Below are 18,693 nucleotides of genomic sequence, written 5' to 3'. Positions count from 1 at the left end.
GTTGCTGAAGCGTGAACTGCAAACTCTTGTACAAGCTGGAATATTCTCAGATAATACTCTCGAGCTGTTGGTGACTTTGGGTAAGTGTATAGGGACCAATCAGACCTAAGGCAGCTGCACTGTTTCCAGAAGCTATGACTTAGAAATCTTCCAACAAGATTCGAAAGAAAAAGAGTATTTAAATATATACAGGTATCTGCATTTTAATGGCACAGTGGCTTATACTGTTGGTACAGTAGTGACAGTTAACAAAAAATGGAAAAAGTGAAATGTGTTTTTTAAAATATCCAGAGAACCAAACTCATTACTGAGAGACTGTTCTAACAATGTATTTACCTGTCAAATTCATACACCTTACAGCATGGAAATGAACAATTGCACTTCTGTTGCCAGATAAACACAGACATTAGTTTGTTTTAAAATTAAATTTTCACACCAGCAAAGAACAAGTTTGGTCTGCTCAGAAATCAATAGGGGCACCAATGTTATCTGTTTTCTTCAATATGAGTCTTCAGAAATCATAAGTGAGCTGATAAAGTATGTTGTCACTTAGCAATCTTAATTTTTTAAAATGGTATTTTAAGTCCTGTGTATTCATATCCACACATCATGGGAGAGAGACACTAAACTATTAAACCTTAATTGCTAGTGAATTATTTCTTAAGGCAGTTCAGCTTATGCTAACAGATATAATGGACATTGCCTTCTGTTGTCTGCTTATAGTCCCACTTTTCTTTTTGTTTCATGGGGTGATATGATGCTACTTTGCACCATGCTGCTTCTCCACTCTAGTATCTTAAGGTGTTCTCCAGTATGTACTAGGGTTTTTGAAAATAAGTCTTCCTGATCACTTTCCCTGCTGGGTTTCATAGTACTCTTGATATTAATTTGTATTTATTTCTCCTTGTTTTGAAACAGTCTCTTGCATTGTAAGTGTTTTTTTAATTGGAGATTTGAATTTATAGGCTTTGTAAGTTGAATGACCTCTTGTTTCTCATTCAGCAATGTCAAGAGTCAGATGTTGCTGCTGTCTAGGGGCCAAGAATTTAAACCTACAGTTCATTTTTCTCAAAGGCAGTTTGGGCACAGTGAAGCTGCGGATAAAACTCCTCCTAATGACCATTCCAAGTGCATTGTTTTGAAAAATGTCATGTTCAGAAGCCTCTGATTCTGTAACTCACCTTGGCCACAGCAACAACAACGATAAAATCTGCTGCAATTATGTAAGACAAATACTAAAGCAACCTGGACGTAAAAACTGTTAAAATATTATTTTCAAATCAGAGGGTAGTCATTGAGGATTGCATAAAGATCAGTCTATCTTGCACAATACAAAAAGAGATAGAGAAAGACCTGCACCTTGATATGTGCAAGCTAAAGTAACATTTAATCCAAACTGTGGTACTCAGGAAAAAGCTATATTGAAATGCCTGTGTGTTTTGATCCAATTTCTTATTCATGACATAATGGTATTCTCTTTCACAGGCACAACAAAGCATGGTTGTGAAATGTATATGCAGTGTGTCTGCTGTAACTCATACAGAGCTCACATCTGTGGATGTTTTTGCTTTTGAGTTGGTGACAGGGCCAACAGAGAGGCAAATTAAAGTTCCCCAGGTCAAGATGAAGGCTTTTACTGATTAATTAATTTACTGATTAATTACTGATTGCAATGTTTGAATGGCTAATATGTTTGAGTAAAATTTCTTGTGATAGTGTTAATTTCTCATGATTTTGTTCTTTTAAAAATAGTCTTCAGTGTGCAGCTGATTGCTGCATCAATGTGGACTCTTTAAGATGCTTCTGGGGAAAAATGGGTTTGACAGATTCTTGCTTCTGTGAGGCTACAGGTTAAGTTGAAAAAGGGTTTAACTGTATTATTATGGTAAGTCAGCATGTATCACCTTTTTAAATATTTAATTGATGGTCACTCTAACAACATACTCAATCTAACAAATAGCTATTCCTTTTAGAGGTGTATCACACATATATTGGAAGAGAAAAGAATGGTCCATGATTACCCTTTTGCCTGCTTTGTGCCCCCCTGCCCCAGGCCAGCCCTTTCCTACCCTCCTGCAACTTCTGAGAAGGCGGCTGTGCTGTGGCTTTTGTTCACAATGTAACACAAACCAGAGAGCATATGTTCTTCATATCTGTGGCATACAGCATTTGATTTCCTTATCAGAGGGTCACATTTATATGTGGTTCTATCTGTAAAAGTCCTGAGTAATCTTCTAAAAGATTTTGACTGTGATTATAAAGGGCAATTAAGAAACTGCCCTTTTTATTAAACTGTTTATTTTAGATTACAGCTCTTCCAGCTTCCTGTAACATATGTAGGGAGCTTGTTCATCCTATATGTTCTTTGCTCTCAATTTTTAGAGAGCTAAAAAGTTAAGCATCAAGGAAACTCGTTGTTTATGCAATACTTATAGAAAATATTCCCTAAAGAATGTAATTTAAATGGGCATTTTCAGTTAGGGATACTTTTGCATTTTGTCATTTCAAATTTTAGAAAAAATGTGATCTTACATAAGGTTACTAATGCTGCAAAAACACTGATGAGATAATGAAGAACGCTAAAAGAAAATTTGAAAAATCATACTATTTAGAGTGAAAATCATATGTAATAAGTAAATCCATGAAAGTTACTTTTGATTCCTGGGTGAGTCATTAATGGAGAAAGTGCCAAATCCAACTAGTAACTTATTAGCAACAAATAGGTTCATTAGCTCCAATGACAATTTATGTAATTTATTGAAAAGGCAGTACTTAAGCAGGGACATCTGGGAAAATGTAATCTGTATGTGCTGCAAATGGCCCAATTCAATCTGAAAAGAAGCTGTGGAGAATGGTGAAGCATGTAAGAAAAGGACAGATTTCTGCAGCTTATCAGTTATCTCACCAATTTGTTAACGTTTTCACAGGACTTGTTTTATTTTAACATGAAGACAGCAGAATGGAGTTAGTGATATACAGGGTTGAAAACAACCTCTTGTGTTAACTCCAGTGTGATAGTGGAGAAGCTCTTGAATGGTAGGCTGCACAGGAGTACAAGACTATGCCAAGAGATTCACGGTACAGAATTGTTGATATAATCTATGTCTGTAATATAAGAAATCAATAAGTGTGCCTTATGTGGATATAGAGTGGTGAACACATTATATAGTAAAGTGGAACTTGTAATGTGGTGTAGACACGTGCATTGCTCTATTTGTATGCAAGACGATAAAGAGCAATGAAAAAAGAAGAAAGGTGTGCATGAAACAAATCAATAAACTGGTCTCAAATTCCACTTAATGTGTTCCTTCACACTGTCACTATGCTTTTCCTTTCTTTTTTTTTTTTTGTTTTGTTTTGTTTATGGAGTTTGCATATAGAAGTACATGAAATTGTTTGCAGTTTTTCCTTCACACAAGTTGATATTAAGGAAACATTTTTCTTCTTCAGTTATCCTTTGAGATAGTACTCCTGTACAAAACCAGAATGCATGTTTTTACATTTGTTTTATTTTGTGGTGTGAGTTTTTTATTTAAAAAAAAATGACTACTACATCTCTAGGTCTCTTGTGATGGTTGGATTGTTAGTGTAATCAACCTCTTCTGAAATGAACGGTAGACTAATGACTAGAGATGTGTTCAGTAACCCACGAATAATTCCTGTACTCATTCATTACTTAAAAAGAAGAGGGCAGCTTTTTCTGTGGATGACCCACCAGTAACTGAAAGACCACAAATTCATGTAAATAACAGTGCAAAAGTTAATGCTGTCCTTGAACAGATCTAAGCTCAGTACCAGGCTTTTTGAAAAGAGGGAATATGCTTTTATTTCTGTATCCAGGTCATTTGTACATAAAACAAGGAAAATGGCTCATTTTTAGTCTCTTTGGACCATGAAATGGATTCTCTTTCACTACTGGTTGAAAATTATTATACATTGTTAAACAGCTAGTTTGAATGTTAGGTAGATGGCAGACGGGTGTGAGCAAACTGGCCCAGGTTGTTAGGATGCAAGGCAGTGCTAACGTGGGAGTGATATGACTGGGGAAGGGCAGCGCTGAGCTCTGCTGAGGCGCAGGATGTGACGGAGAGGGCTCAGTGCTATGGGAAAGTGACAGTCCTGTCTTTGAGTCCCACTGGGATTGTCCTCCACTGGCTCAGAGGGCAGGCCAGCTGCTAGTACGTGGCTGCCATGTGTAGTCTTCCGCAGCCCCTGCAGAAAAGAGGGGTCATGGGGGTCTTGGGCTCCTCATTATTAATATACATGGTAGGTGCTTTGCCAGCCAACCTAAAATCTCGCTAAGCACGTATATTTAGGCTACCATCCATATTCAGATGAATCCTAGGCAGGGGAGTGAAGCACCCCTCTCTAGTGCAAGACATCTCTTTTCCCAAGTGTCCCCAGGAGTTTGATCCGGTAACCGTTAGCTGAGCTTGTCTAACAAGTGCTGACAGATCTGAATTAATTCAGAAAGGCAGCCAGAGGAACACGTGGTGCCTACTATTTACATAATTGTTGAGTAATCACAGCATTTACCCTGGAAAAGGGAAACTTCATCTCTAAGCCTACTTAAGTCTGAAGAGATTTGAACCCTGTCATCCTGTTTCCTGTTAGAAAGCCCTAACCACCACTTCTTCTGGGAAGAATGCTCCAGTTTTTCTACTGGGTAAGAGCAGGGAGAGCTAGGTTTGGCTCCTGGCTGGCTGGAGTATTAAAGTACTTCTGAAATTAAGGGCCAGAACTCAGGTTTCTTCTCCATCATGCTATACAGATATCACCTACTTGTGTCCTCTCTCTGTCTGACATTTCTTGTATTCCTGGCTGCAAATTGACCTCATTTCAATATGGGATGTGAAGAGCATTCTTATCAAGGGTAACTTAGAGCCTGGAGTTCAAGGGAGCTTTCCTTGAGTGTGCAATTGTGGGAGTGGGAAGATGAGCTCTAAACCATCTGAAGCTGAGGAATAATATATTTGTCACCTTTGGGAAATGCTTTTACCATTAAGCTCTCCTGTAGTGAGCACATGTAATTTTTCACCTCCATAAAGAAGTGTGACCATGGCTCAGTGAAGTGTTGATCCTCAGAAGATGCCAACTTTCATATCACTGGGTTAGGAGCTCCAGAGACAGACAGGTGCTTTGAAATGCCACTAAGGCTATGTTTTCCTATGACAGTTGTAAGTATCTCTCTGCTTAGAATGGTAGAACTTTTTTTTGGCACGGTGGCCAAGGGTGCCAGTTTAGATGGCTTGGATCTCCATATTGCAAAATATCCAGTAAGTCTGTATAAACAGGTAGAGTGTTTGGTCCTCCCTGCACTATGGTTTTAGGATTTTTTCTGATAAAAAGTTCACAGTATGCTTTGGCAGCTACTCTGTTTTGTATCAGGTACTAAGAACTATCCAGGCTTCTGCCAGGGGTTCTAAATTCACTCGGGTTAGCTGAATGTGCAGCCACTATCTTGGGGTCTGCCTAGAGCAGCATTTCTATGGCAGTAAGCAGGAACCAGATAGCACTGGTGAGTGAGTCAGAGCTGGAGGACTGGGATGACTTGTACCTGGGTGAGAGAAGAAGCAGGAGCAGCAGAATGGTGGGAGAGGAAAAGGAGGCAGGAATTTGTGACTTGCTTCCCAACACACCACTTTAAGCTTAACATGATGATAAGATGTGCTAGATGGCATGGCAATCCTGACATACTGAAGGAGATTTACAGTTTGGGGAATTTAAAGATCCTGTTTGGTGCTAGGAATAATAAAACTTTGTTCAGTGGAGCTGGTCAGAGAAAGATTATTGTTAGTAGTCAGAAAGAAGTACCAGGATGGGGCTGGTCTATACGTAAGACTAAAATGGATGGTACCCTGTCATAGGCTGATTAAACAGCCATCCACACAGTATTTGTTCATTTTCTATGTTAATCTAATTTTCTGATGAAAGGAGAATTGATTAAATTGCTTGGCTTAGTCTCCTCACAAATCTTTGTCAGCAACTGTCCCCTGGACCCAATTTCCTGTGGTAGCAGGGACCGGTCGTACCAGGCCAGCCCACAGAGATGCTTCACAAAGAACAGCATGAAGCAACTCACAGCTGGTTTTAATTTCACCACTTAAATGGTGGTGTAGAGGCAGCTGGGCAGGTCTTAAGCTCCATCTCATCTCTGCAGAGTGGTGGCAAGATGCATCAGTGTCCTCACACTGAAAGTGTGAGTACCCAGCTGCAGGGACAGGGTGCCTATACTACAGGTGTCATGTTTTTGCTGCTCATAAACAGTACAGTTTTCTTTGTTGCATCTTAACTGTGTCAGCATTTTGCATCACTCTGAATATGTCTCCATAAGAAATTAAAATCATCTAACACACTAGACAGCGTTAGTTCTGGCCGTCAATATTTTAGCTGTTAAATTCAACAGAAAAAAGCTTTTTTTCTGTTAATTTTTTTTTTCTGTAAATCATAAATTTGGCAAAAAGCTACATGCTGAATTAAATTTACAACATGTACACATCTGGCAGTACTTATCATGTACCTAACAGTAACAGGTCCTTTTGTGCTCTTATATATTTCTTTTGTTGGCAGGTGGCCAGCTCCATATTGGTGGGAGCGTGTGTGTATGAGCAGAAGTCAAGGTAAGCATACAACTGATGAGATTATAGAATAAGCAGGTTCTCAGCTATAACTGCAGATTTTTTTTTAAACTTTAACTCATTTTGAATGACCTTTACGGATCATTTATTCTGATGTTTCACTCCGACACTCAAAAGATAGTAAAATCAGACAGTAAGCTACAGAAATAAATATTGTTGCCCTAATCAGCCCAGCTGGTCAGGACCTGGCATTTCTGTTTGGAGAGAAATTCTGACATTCTAAAAATTAATTGCATTATGAATCAAAGGGAAGCAGGAATTTCCACTGCCCTCTCAGCTTAGTGATCTCACAGCATGTTCTTTGACTGTGTTATTTTTTGAATTAAAGCAGTTAAAAGATGTTTCAAATGTATAATTGTGATACTTTTTTACTTTTACAGTAATGACAATACAGTTTATATAAGGTTAATATAAAGACTGAAATGAACCATTTAGCCTCAAAAAGGAATGACAGTCATATTTTGTTTCAAAGTTTTTCTTTGAAAATTTTGTTAAGTCAGTGTGTTCTTACAAAAAGTAAAATTGAATTAAAACTTCATGAACTGATGTTTTTGTAGGAAATTATACTGCTGAGGGATTTTCAGTCAGCAACAATTATCTGTCTGAATACCCTTTGTTTTTATTTAGATTTTTTTTAAGAAAAACGCATAAAAAATACTGCAAGCTATTTTAGATAAAGGTATGCAAAGTATATAAAGAATGAAGACAATCTCCTCTAACAAGGAAACATCCACAAGTAGAACATGAACAATTTATTATTAAACAGGTTCTTTGTACTGGGGTGCTGGAGTGGACTGGAATTTGCTGTGATCTCATTTTGAGCTCAGGCTTTACATCCTTGCAGAGAAACAAATATCCCCTGTCTTCTGTAGGTTACCCAGAACTGAGCCTAAACAAGTATGAGTCGCATCCTACTTCCTCCACACTCTAGATTGCAGTGATTAACAGTGAGGACGGGGGATAGGAAGAAGCAGATGAACCCTCTCCCCACTGTGTTGTTCAGCAAGGTGGATTCATAAAAAATAGTTTCGAGATTTGGTTCTGCTAAATTGTTATTGCCATGCATAGCAGTCTTCATTGTCACATGCAGAATAGTTGGGAAGGAAGTGAACATTGTACGGAAACATACCTCAAATACAACTCCCTCTTAAGGCACCACCCTGTCACACTTATTTTGGGTCAGTGTACTGCTGGTTAGAGGAATGAGCATAAATTGCTCTTAGAAAGTTCAGACTGGACTTTAGGAAAAAAATTTTCACCAGTAAGGAAATGAACATCTGTCTCAGAGAACTCAGCCAAAGCTGTAGCTGACCTGACGTAGAGTTGGCAATAATCCCATTTCAGGCAAAAGGTTAGGCTACATCACTTTCAACCATCATTTCTGCAATTCTGAGATTTCCTTGGGGTAGATGTGGTATTATGAATGTGGGAAAAGTCATAAATCTGCCATCCACCTCCCTTAGCCTTCTTCCAGTTCAGCTATTTCTTTTAGCACCATTTCAATACCCAGTGAAATCATGGGGAATCTTTAACTCTCATTTGATCAGGCCTTAAAATGTCAGTGATTTTTATTCATTAATCAAAAAAGCTAGTTTCTTCTGCTGTGTACTTTAAGCTATGAACCTTATGAACAATTAGAACTTCTTAGGGTCCTAGCTTAAGCAGGTGGGAAAAGAGAAGAAAGAAGAATCTTGCTAAGCCTGTCCCAGGTGATGTGTTTTCTGGATTCCTCTTTCTGGGAGGATCAAGGACAGGAAGTGGGTTTTCTCTGACTAGTTGAAACTGTGTCTAGGAACCACTTGTGGTTTTAATAGCTAGGTCTATGGAACCATTTCAAACTGCCTCAAGCGAGGTCCTTCAGCCCATACTGAAACAGTAGCCATGCACCATTCACTCCAGTGCTTTTACTCTAAGCTAACAACTGTTAAATAATTGTTTTATGATTGTTGAGGGAGCCCGATAGTACTTGATTCAAAGCACACTGAGATCAGTGTGAGTTTTCCTTCTAAGTTCTAATAGGTTTTGGATTTGGTGCATCATGTGTGTAGAGAGCCACTTGATTTCTCACCAAGTGAAACATATTTTTAGTCTACAGTTTTGGACCCCTTTTTTTCAGTATTTGTTAATAAAATGTAGACTCAGTCAGAGTCTTGATTTCACCAGTCTGTTTTTGTAATAGCTTGGGCTCAAATTCTGATCAGAGTTTGAAGAGGCACTTCAAACTTTACTTGGTGAGGCATCGGAACAGGTTGCCCAGAGAGGTTGTGGCTGCCCCATCCCTGGCAGTGTTCAAGGCCAGGTTGGATGGGGCTTTGAGCAACCTGGTCTAGTGGGAAGGTGTCCCTGCCCATGGCAGCGGGGGTGGAACTAGATCATCTTTAAGGTCCCTTCCAACGCAAACCATTCTATGATTCTATGATTTCCTGGGTAATTTTGAAATACTGGCGTGAAATCAGGCAACTTATCTCATTGCTTTTTCTTGCTGATTATTGGAGTTTAGACAAATTATGATTTCACTTTATGACTGAATTACAAGACTTGAAATAGCTCTTTCTTGTTTTAATCAGCATCACCATGCATATTCTCTAGGTCATTATCACAAAAATGTGGTGCATTTTCTTGTCCAACTGGGATTTTTGCTTTTCTTTAGAGCAGGCTACATTTATTTAGTACAACATTGTTTGCTTTTCTTTATATCCTATTCCAGATAAAATTAGAATTCTGCATTAGCTTCATTATTACTGCTATCTACTAGACAAAGTAATGGACTATAAATTTGATGTATGAGTATGTTTCTGTTCAGAAGAAACACACACACAAAGTATTTCTCCATTAATTTGCATTTAGTGGTGTCTTAAATACTTTATATCTTCATTTACAGTATTTGAAAAATATATTGAACATCCCCATAATAAAAGTTTACCTTTTGCAGGATTGATTTTTAAATCCATTTTGTAATTAAGTTAATCCTGTGTGGCATCTGAATGCTAAATCTAATTACATAATTAGACATCTGCATTATTAACTGATCTGTGGTGACATAACAAATGCATCCTTTGAATTCCATTGTCTTTGTACATTTGATCTACAAGTTATTTGGTGTACAGTTGATATAAGAACATACATTTCAACAGCTTTATTATACCAAATTTACCAAGTTGAGATAGAAACGAATGATTTGACATGTGTTTAACTAAGTAGCTATAAGTTTAGCTATGGATGATTTGTAGCATATTTCAGTACGAAAATTTTATTTCTTATATACCACTGAAATGCAATAAATTGCATTTTGTATGAAAGTATTACATGTGAAAATGTCTTCCAAAATTAATTTATTACAGACTGAAAAAAACATGGTACTGATGGGGAAGCTGACATATACAGGTGAGGCTGAAAATGCATTTAATTGACATTTAAGAATCAGTAGAAAGTTGATGAAATGAAAAGAGATAGTAGTCAGCTATTTCTTAGATCAAAGCAGCAATGATAGCACATGATGACAGAGAAAGAAGATGCTATGAGGACAGTGGAGTCAATGTGGAGAGGAGAGAAGAGTAATTAGATCTATGAGGTGAATTATAGTGGATTTGTTTTAGTAGCTTCGTAAGAATACTTTATAAAATTGGAGCTCTGAGTTATGAGCAAAAATTGTCACCCTTGATTTTTTTTTGACAAATGTCTTGTGCATTTAGGTGTGCAAAACTGATTAATCTGAAATAAAAATCAGAGATGAAGTTCGTTTTCTAGGCCCACATAAAATTCCATTAGCTTCAGTATTTAGACTGCTAATAAGGAATGCATTTTTCTTTATGCAAAGAGGTGTATTTCTCCATTCATAAAATAGTGCTTAAAAGCTATGAAGATATACGATGCAGGACCTTCAGAAAACTGAGAATAGGACACTATGTTGGACTTTATCTACCTGGAAGGAGAGGATATGTTGATGCACAAAGTGAAGACAAGAGTTTCTGTTCTGTGTTTGGGTCCTTTTTTCAGTAGTAAGACTTTTCTGCCTAACGAAACAATTGGACTGTCAAGTTTCTCCCGTATGGAGAATGGTATTGGAACCCCACAGTCCCTTATATGGGATTCGTGGGGATTCTGTGACACAGAGATTTATATTCCAAATCTTTGCTTAAGGCTGAATTTAACGTACTTTGCAACATTTCTGTACCTCCTTTTATCTCTCTTGGTTACATATGTTCATTTAATATGACAATATCCCTGTGAGTCAATCAGGGGTTTTTATTAGTGGATAAGACACAGGCACCCAGCTGGCCTTCAGGTAATCAATACGGATTCAGTTCCTAGGTTTTCATGTTACCTTGGCCAATTTACATAACTTCTGGAATCCTGGGAGATTCCCCCCCCCCCCCCCCCCCGCCATGTTTAGTACTTTATCAGTTAATATTATGATTGATTTAGAACAGAGATTGTCTGTTTTGACATTTCTGTCCTTTACCTGGAAGAATCTTATTTGAAACCCCAGGCACAAAAAATGAAATGAAAATCACATCCATTTTACAGAAGCATAAGAAGAGCACAGAAAGACTATTTTATATAGATTTAATTTCTCAGAAGATTCGTGGCAGTAACAGGACAGAAATGGTGCTTTTTTAGTTCTTTTGCACATCTTTTTAATGGTTGTGCTACATGTCCTCTGAGGAAAAATTGAACCTACAGTGTCTATGTGCTGAGGATGCTGGCTAAGGGCTTGTCATTGTAAAGGTGTCAGAAACTTACATGAAAGAGAGCAAAAGAAGAGTCTTTCTGAGAGAAAAAAATCATTTCATCTCCTGAAGTGTTTCATGTTTGACATGTCCAAGTTCAATGAATGTCAAACAGTAAAGCCATTTTGCATGTTTATTTTTACCTGTACTAACTTGGATATCCTTCCTCTAAATTCCATATCTCTTGTTTCAGTCAGTTTCTGTTTCTGCCCCAGAAAAGCATGATGTTGAAAGAATTTTGAGGCAGCAACTAAAATAGTAGCCGTTTCATGCATTACCCTCCTTTCTGTTCAGTCAGAGCAGATGTGTCATTGCATACCAACTGCATGCTGGAAATCTGGCAAAACTACAGCAAGATCTTAAGTCAGCCTCCACAGAGACAAAAATCTTTCCCTGTGCCTGTGAATACTCCTGGTCTTTTGCTTCTTGGGACCAATGGTGGCTTCTGAATGCAGCTCAGCTGTGCAAAAAGCTTCAAGCTACAAAATAAGCCTCAAAGTTGGCTTACCTCCAATACCATCTGTGCTTTTAGATCTTAAACATGTATCTATTCAAATGCGTTAACATGTGCAAATCCATTGTTTTGTTTAAAGTAGCAAAAGACAATGAAAAATAAAAGGGGAGAAAAACCACCCGCAGCGTGGAAACCCCTAATATTGTTTTCCATTGAAGAGGTTGTGGGGACAGAATACTACTTCTGCTCTTGGCTGTAAGTGTTGTATTTCCTGGTGAATGATGTGAAGACTATTACAATGTGATGTATAGTAACTCAAAGTGGGGTTTTGCATGTGAATGGTGTTATTCTGAAGTCATAAAATAGTTACTTTCCATAAAGAAAGGCAGTTGATTTTAGGCCAAGTGCCTGCATTTTATCTAGTCATCATTATGGAAAATTAATTTTTATGCTTTTTCACTTGGTAGATTCTGAGGTCTCTCTTATGTTCACAGAAGAAATTCTAGCTGGTACAGAGTAGTACTACTACTGGAGTAGTACTTCTTAAATTATTTCTTCATGAAAATAGTTCATCTATCAGAGAATATGGATATAAGAGCCGTGCTTATATGCAACACTGTGTATAAGTATATAGACAAAAATCCCTCTGGAATGCAAGTATCCCATTCCCTTTAGGGAGTTTCAGATAAGTCCCTACATTTTATATAGAGACTCAGTGATGTGTACTGTGAGCACGTGAGCATTGTACCTTTTTTCATTACTTTTATAATATGTATTAAAATCACATGTAAGAAGTCACCAGCTAAACTACCCATGTTTTGGGGAAGTCTTGACAGTGGCTACTATAGGCTTTGGTAGTGACTGTATCTTCACTTCCTGTTCATCTTAGTGGATGTTGCTTTCCAAACACCTACAGCATGTCAAGTCAAGAGTGAAATAAGATATAATAGTTATATATGTTTTAATTCTACAAGTTGTAATTAGGTGGAATGCTATAGCTTGTGTCATGTGGGCAGGCAGAGGAGATGATTGAAACAGTCCATTTTGGCCTCAGAGTCTCCGAGTCTAGGATCTGTAAGTATTGCCCATTTTGGAAGCTGCTAAAACTGCTACCTTGCCTCAGATTCCATTCTCTACACTGCTTGGAAAAGGTTACTGGACACAGTTTTTCCATACTGAAGCCTTCCTAGTTTTTTAAGTAGCACCCTGCAATAAATCCTCCCTTGATACCTATTATACTATTCTGCCACAATTATTCCAGAGGCATTCGTGCCAGTCACTTGTCAATCCCATGTCCGTATCTCTGAGAGTAACAGATTGCTGAACTGTACATATGCCAGTGTCAGAAAAGTTGCCAGTGATTTCTCTCTCGTGATTTTCAGTTGCTATTCCTCACTTGGGCACTCTACAAGGAGGAAAATACAAATACTTCTCAATATTTCCCCACTTTTCTCTACCTGTAATTTTTTATTTCTTGTTGGTGATATGATGACTACTTCCCACTCCTCCAAGCTGCTGGATTGGTGTGCATTATGCATGCCACTGGTCCATTGGCAACCAGCAAACCCTAGATGCTGCTGAACCCTTCCTATGCTGGATAGAGACAACAGAAATGATAGTTTCAAGTCAGCAGCTTCTTAGTCTGGCAGTGCAAGTAATCTGAGATCATATAAATGCCAGCAGCATTTATATGCTGCTTCCCTGATGGGACTGTCTGCCTTCTTGGCTCTCTGAAACAAATCTTTCCTTCTGGCTGTCCAAATTTTGCTTGGAATGACATCAAGTTAAACGGCTTTTACCAGGTTGAGAACTGTTTCTTCCCCTGCCTCACAACTGTTCCCTGGGCATCTGCAAGGCAATGAGATGTTCTGCCATGTTGAGGTGGAGGCTGGAGTTAAAAGGTTTCTTAGAGTGTGCACATGCGTAGGAGGAAGTCTTCAGCAGCATCATTATATGGGTTACCATCATTAACCTACTATTTTTTAGAGATTGGATGTGTAATTAGTGACAGATAATTATCACAAGTTCTTTTCTATCCACTTTTCGTTCCTTTTCTTTCTCTTCTTTGCAAAAGCTGCTTTTTCAGAGAACAAGCAATTAGTATTATTTCAGCTTCATGAATTCTACTTAACCTGGGAAGTAAAATATTATTTATTTGCTCTTTATTGACAGATGATGTGCCTGAAATAGTAAACTTTGATGGTGATTTAATAAGTCAGGCCTTAACCTAGAAGCATTGCACTGTGACCGCAAAAAGCTTTCCATATTTTAACATTTAGATCTATGATTGCTGCTTGCATGTTCTATTTATTTATGAAAAAGATTAATTTATTCATTTGTTCTTAGTATCCATTAGACAGAGACGATATCCTTCAAGCAGTGATGAATTGTCAACTAAGTAGGCCAAAGACTTTTCCTGAACAAGAAGTCTATTTTAGTAAATAGCATAGCCCACAAAGGAAGCTGGGAACGTCTGGAAGGTTGGCAACGTTTGAATGCCTTGTGTTTATGATATATGTGTATTAAACAGCTCAGATGGAAAAAAGAAAAAAAATATCTGAAGTCTGCATTTCTGCACAATGCATTTAGGGTCTTTTACATTTCTGTACTTGGTTATTCTCCAAAAGGATGCATTGGATACATTACCAAGAAAAGCAAGGGTTTCATTGAAACAATATAGTCGCACTGGAGCTACCTTTCCCGATATTTGGTGTTATAATTTTATAACTTCTGCTTTATTTTAGCTAAATGTACATTTAGTGTTTGAGGTCCTCAGCTACTGAGGTGCTAAGTTCCCACTGATTTCAACAGGAGCAGTTATAGTGGGAATCACAATGCCTTGAGGAGCCTTTTGTGCCATAGCATAGGATTCATGTCCTCATATCAGTCAACAAGAGCTGTGCGCCTACCCTAGGGTAGTTGTCTCTTATAGGCAGTGGGCCCAGATCCTGTCTGTCTAAGGCAATTAAACATCTGTCTTAGCTAGATGGGTTGAATTGGGCTGTGGATGTTCTTGTCTCTCCCTCTTGACTACAGCAGGAACTAGAAAACCAGAACAGAATAATTTCGTAGCAGGCTCTCTACTTGTAGGTAAGATGAATCCCACTCCTCGTGTGTAAGCCTTTTTTAGTCTTCTAAAAGCTTTTAGCTTAACTTACTAGGTAGCATCTATGAATGCTGTGAATGTGAAGAATCTGAGAGTCTTCCATGTACTAAGAGCAGTATTTGTGAAGCTGTATGATTACTTCAGGCCACCAAACATAGGACTGTTTTGGGCCTACCATTCCTACTTTATGTCTGCCCAACATCTTTTGCTATCCTGATTCCTCCACAGGGACTTCCTGACCTGCTCTTCTATGGCCTCTTTCTGAATTGTCTCATCAGAGATACTTTTTCTGGGCCTCAACTGATTTTTTTTCTCCAGATTCTTCTGATGCCAAACCAGTGGTGGTAAACATGGAGCAGAGGCTGTGTTGTATAGTAACCTCTACAACACGAGAACCTGCCTACCACTATTTACTAGTTTACACTCCTTACTGCTAAGGCTGCCACAGTTTCATTAGGGGAACAAGCAAATGCATTTAATATATGAAAAGGCTACAGAAATCCCACAGAGTGCTGTGGGGAGATAAGTTGTTGTTGAACAAAGATTTGCAAACTGCTTATTTGTTTGCTGATAAGCAGAGTGTTGGCCAGCAGTGCATCCTGAAAAAATAGTTTTTGCTGTAGTAGCTGGAGTGGGCTAGAGGAAATGTGTTGTTGAGACTTAATGAGATGTGTGATGACCTAGTAAATAATAAAGAGAAATATGGGGCAGTCACTGTGCTGGTTAGCTTTGTGTAGATGTTGCAATGGATGATGGTGGGACAATGTTGGGGATGTGTGGCATTTGTAGGTTGCAGAATCCACCTGTGAGATGAGGATGAGGGAGTGAAACTATAGGAGTGAAGAACATTGGCAGTTGTATTCCTGATCACTGCCTTATTGTCATACATGCGTTATGGATTTGAATAAACAATTTTTGCTCATAACAATACCTTTTTGTTTTAACATATAGGCCCAAAGCAGAAAAATGGTACAGTTATGTAGGTAGGGACGCATGTCACTTAACTGATAGTCTGGACTGCTGGTATTTCCAAAAGGAAGAATGTCATATATTCTAATATGTTTGTTATTGAATTGTATGCTAGTTCTTCTGGTATCCTCGACAGCTTGTCAGAAATCAGTCTGGCTGCAGAAATACTGCAACAGGGAAGTGCTCTCAGTTTTAGAAAAGGAGGTTGATGGAAGTGTGTTAAACTGAGGAGGTCTGCAGCTGAGTTAGACTCTTATGTATTCAGTTCCTTTCTCTCTCTTTTTTTTTCTTTTTTTTTTTTTTTCTGTAGCACATCAGGGTCCTAAAATACTCTATCCATTAATAAATTAGGTTTGAATTTTCAAGGTGATAGGTACTTAGATCTTGATTTGCAGAATAGCCATAGATGGGAAATGCTATTGCATCCCTATAGCTGCTTATATGTACTAATACAGATTATTTCTAGAACATTTTGTATCAGACAGGAAACTATGTGATATACAAGTGCATGTAAAAAGCACAAAAATCACAGGCTATGAAGTGAGTCTGTATTTACTTACAGCTATGAAAATTCACTTGTAGGCATTGGAGGCAAATGTTGTAAATGAATCTCTTCATATCAATCACTTTAAAACTGTACATTTACAGCATCAAAAACATAACATTTAAAATAATATATTAGCTTGAGATTTTTCAAATTTGTTTTGACCTCCTCTTTCTTGCTACTTTTACTTGAAAACAGACATCCAAACAGCAGACATGACTTTGAAAATTGTGGCATTAAACATTGAAACCATGAAAATATTTTGCAAGTTCTTGGAATTCTTAGGTTTTACAGTGAGGGCTAAATTTAAAGAAAGCAGTTCTCACCAGATCTTACAATAAAAGCATCCCTGCATCTGTGTCTCGCACCAGCATGACATGACATGACATGACATTCTCCTGGGGGAATACGTCAGCTTGCAGAGACCTTCGCCCACATATAGGTCAGTTCTCTTTTGAACAGATGTGAGATAATTGCAAGAGGTGTGAGAGCCTACATAGCTGGGTCAGAGGGTGAATTCTGCTCTCATACCAATGCAAACTCTCAGCCAGAGTAATATTTACATATGTGGGAAAACAGAATTTGGCCTGGTTGTTTCACAGGTGAACAAAAGGGCTGGATTTGGCCTGGTGTCTTTACTCCTCAATTGTATAAGCCTAAATGAATATTAGCATAATTAAACTCACCACATATTGACAGATTGTGTTTCACACTGACTTCCATACTGTGGCAGGGCAAGGGAATTTGCTTCAGGTGTTATTGCCTTTTCCCAATGGCCTGAATAGATGGAAACGGGAGGGGGAGCTGTGGGAACAGGAAAAAGGAAGGGAATTATTACTTTGCTTTTAATAAAAGAGGAACAACTCCAATTTGTTTTAACCCTACTTGCTCTCATCTAAAAGATACTTTGCTTAACCTAACAGAATGGGGGCTAAGAAGGCATAAGATTGCCAAGTACAAATATGCTGAGCAGTGCATGCTGGAGAGGGAAGAGGAGTACTTACGGTGAGAGACACTATTGCCACGTGATCAATTGCGTGTAAATAACAGACAGGAATAAACACAGGCGGGAAATCTGAAGGTTTCTAACTCATTAGAGTGACAAAGTTCTGCCTCCTAGTAGGAGGAAGTAAAATTTTAAGCGCTGTTAAGACAGAAATTGGCAGGTTACTAGAAGATTTGGTGACTGAACTAGCAGGGAACTGGATTCAGAGCTCCAAAAACTTTCTTCTGTACTTCTGTGGGAAAAGTGAATCTAGCCTGGTGTTGTAGATAGTCCTCTGGGAGACCTCAAGTTTCTATAAGCGAGAGCAGGTTCACAACAGGAACCTATAAATACCCCAAGGTATTAATGCAGTATTTATGGAAGGGTGACTTCTGCTTTAAATTTGTGTTCTGCATCTGGCAGAGGAGACGATGAGGACCTGTGCCTTGCACATGTGCTGTAATTGCTCTTTCTGCTGGCATCTGGGAAAGGAAAAGAGCAGTGTTGCTGTGGCAAATGCTTGAAATAGCCTTGTTCGGTTGTCTGTCCGCAAAGGAGGAAGCATAACTGTGAATCCTCAGAGGAGTTAGGTCCTTCTTCTTTCTGCCTTAGAGTTAGCTACCTAAGTGTGCTACAAAAGCAGGGTCTAAGCACTTGCCCAAGTATCCTTAGCTGTTCCTACTGCACAGCTTTGATAGGTCCCTTGGGTTTTGCTTTGCATGTAATATGCCCATGTTTAAAGCTTTAACTGAGATTTTCAAAGGTCTCCATGGAAACAGCTTAAGCTACCTAAGCCATCACACCTGTTGATGGCTGTGATCATCAACACCACCTATCATCCCCTGGAGAAGGGGAATTACTAGCCCCAGTGAGTGCTACCCAGAAGATGGATATAGAGGTGGATGTCAGTGTTGAATTCACTTCCACACTTCATCAGAGCAGCAACAAGCTGCAATGCTCCCAAGAAAATCTACTTCAGTCATGCAACAGATAGAAAAAAAAACCCCAAGTAATTTCCTACCTGGTGAGAGACAGAAAGAAAATATGAGTTTTTTCAAAAATTACTAAGGTATTCATATCCTACAGTGCTAACAGTGATATTAAACCTTCCTCCCAATAGAATACATGGAAAGTGAGAGTGGTGTTCTTTAGATTCACTTAATAGTATGAGTAAGTAGATTTCAATAAATAGAACATGTACTACAGACTTATGACTTGTTCTGTTTTTGTGAGATGCTTCTTTCCTTATGGTGCTTCATAACATCTT

This window comes from Haliaeetus albicilla, chromosome 18, assembly GCF_947461875.1.
Source record: "Haliaeetus albicilla chromosome 18, bHalAlb1.1, whole genome shotgun sequence".
Lineage (NCBI taxonomy): Eukaryota > Metazoa > Chordata > Aves > Accipitriformes > Accipitridae > Haliaeetus > Haliaeetus albicilla.
Note: the sequence above shows the minus strand (reverse complement) of the source record.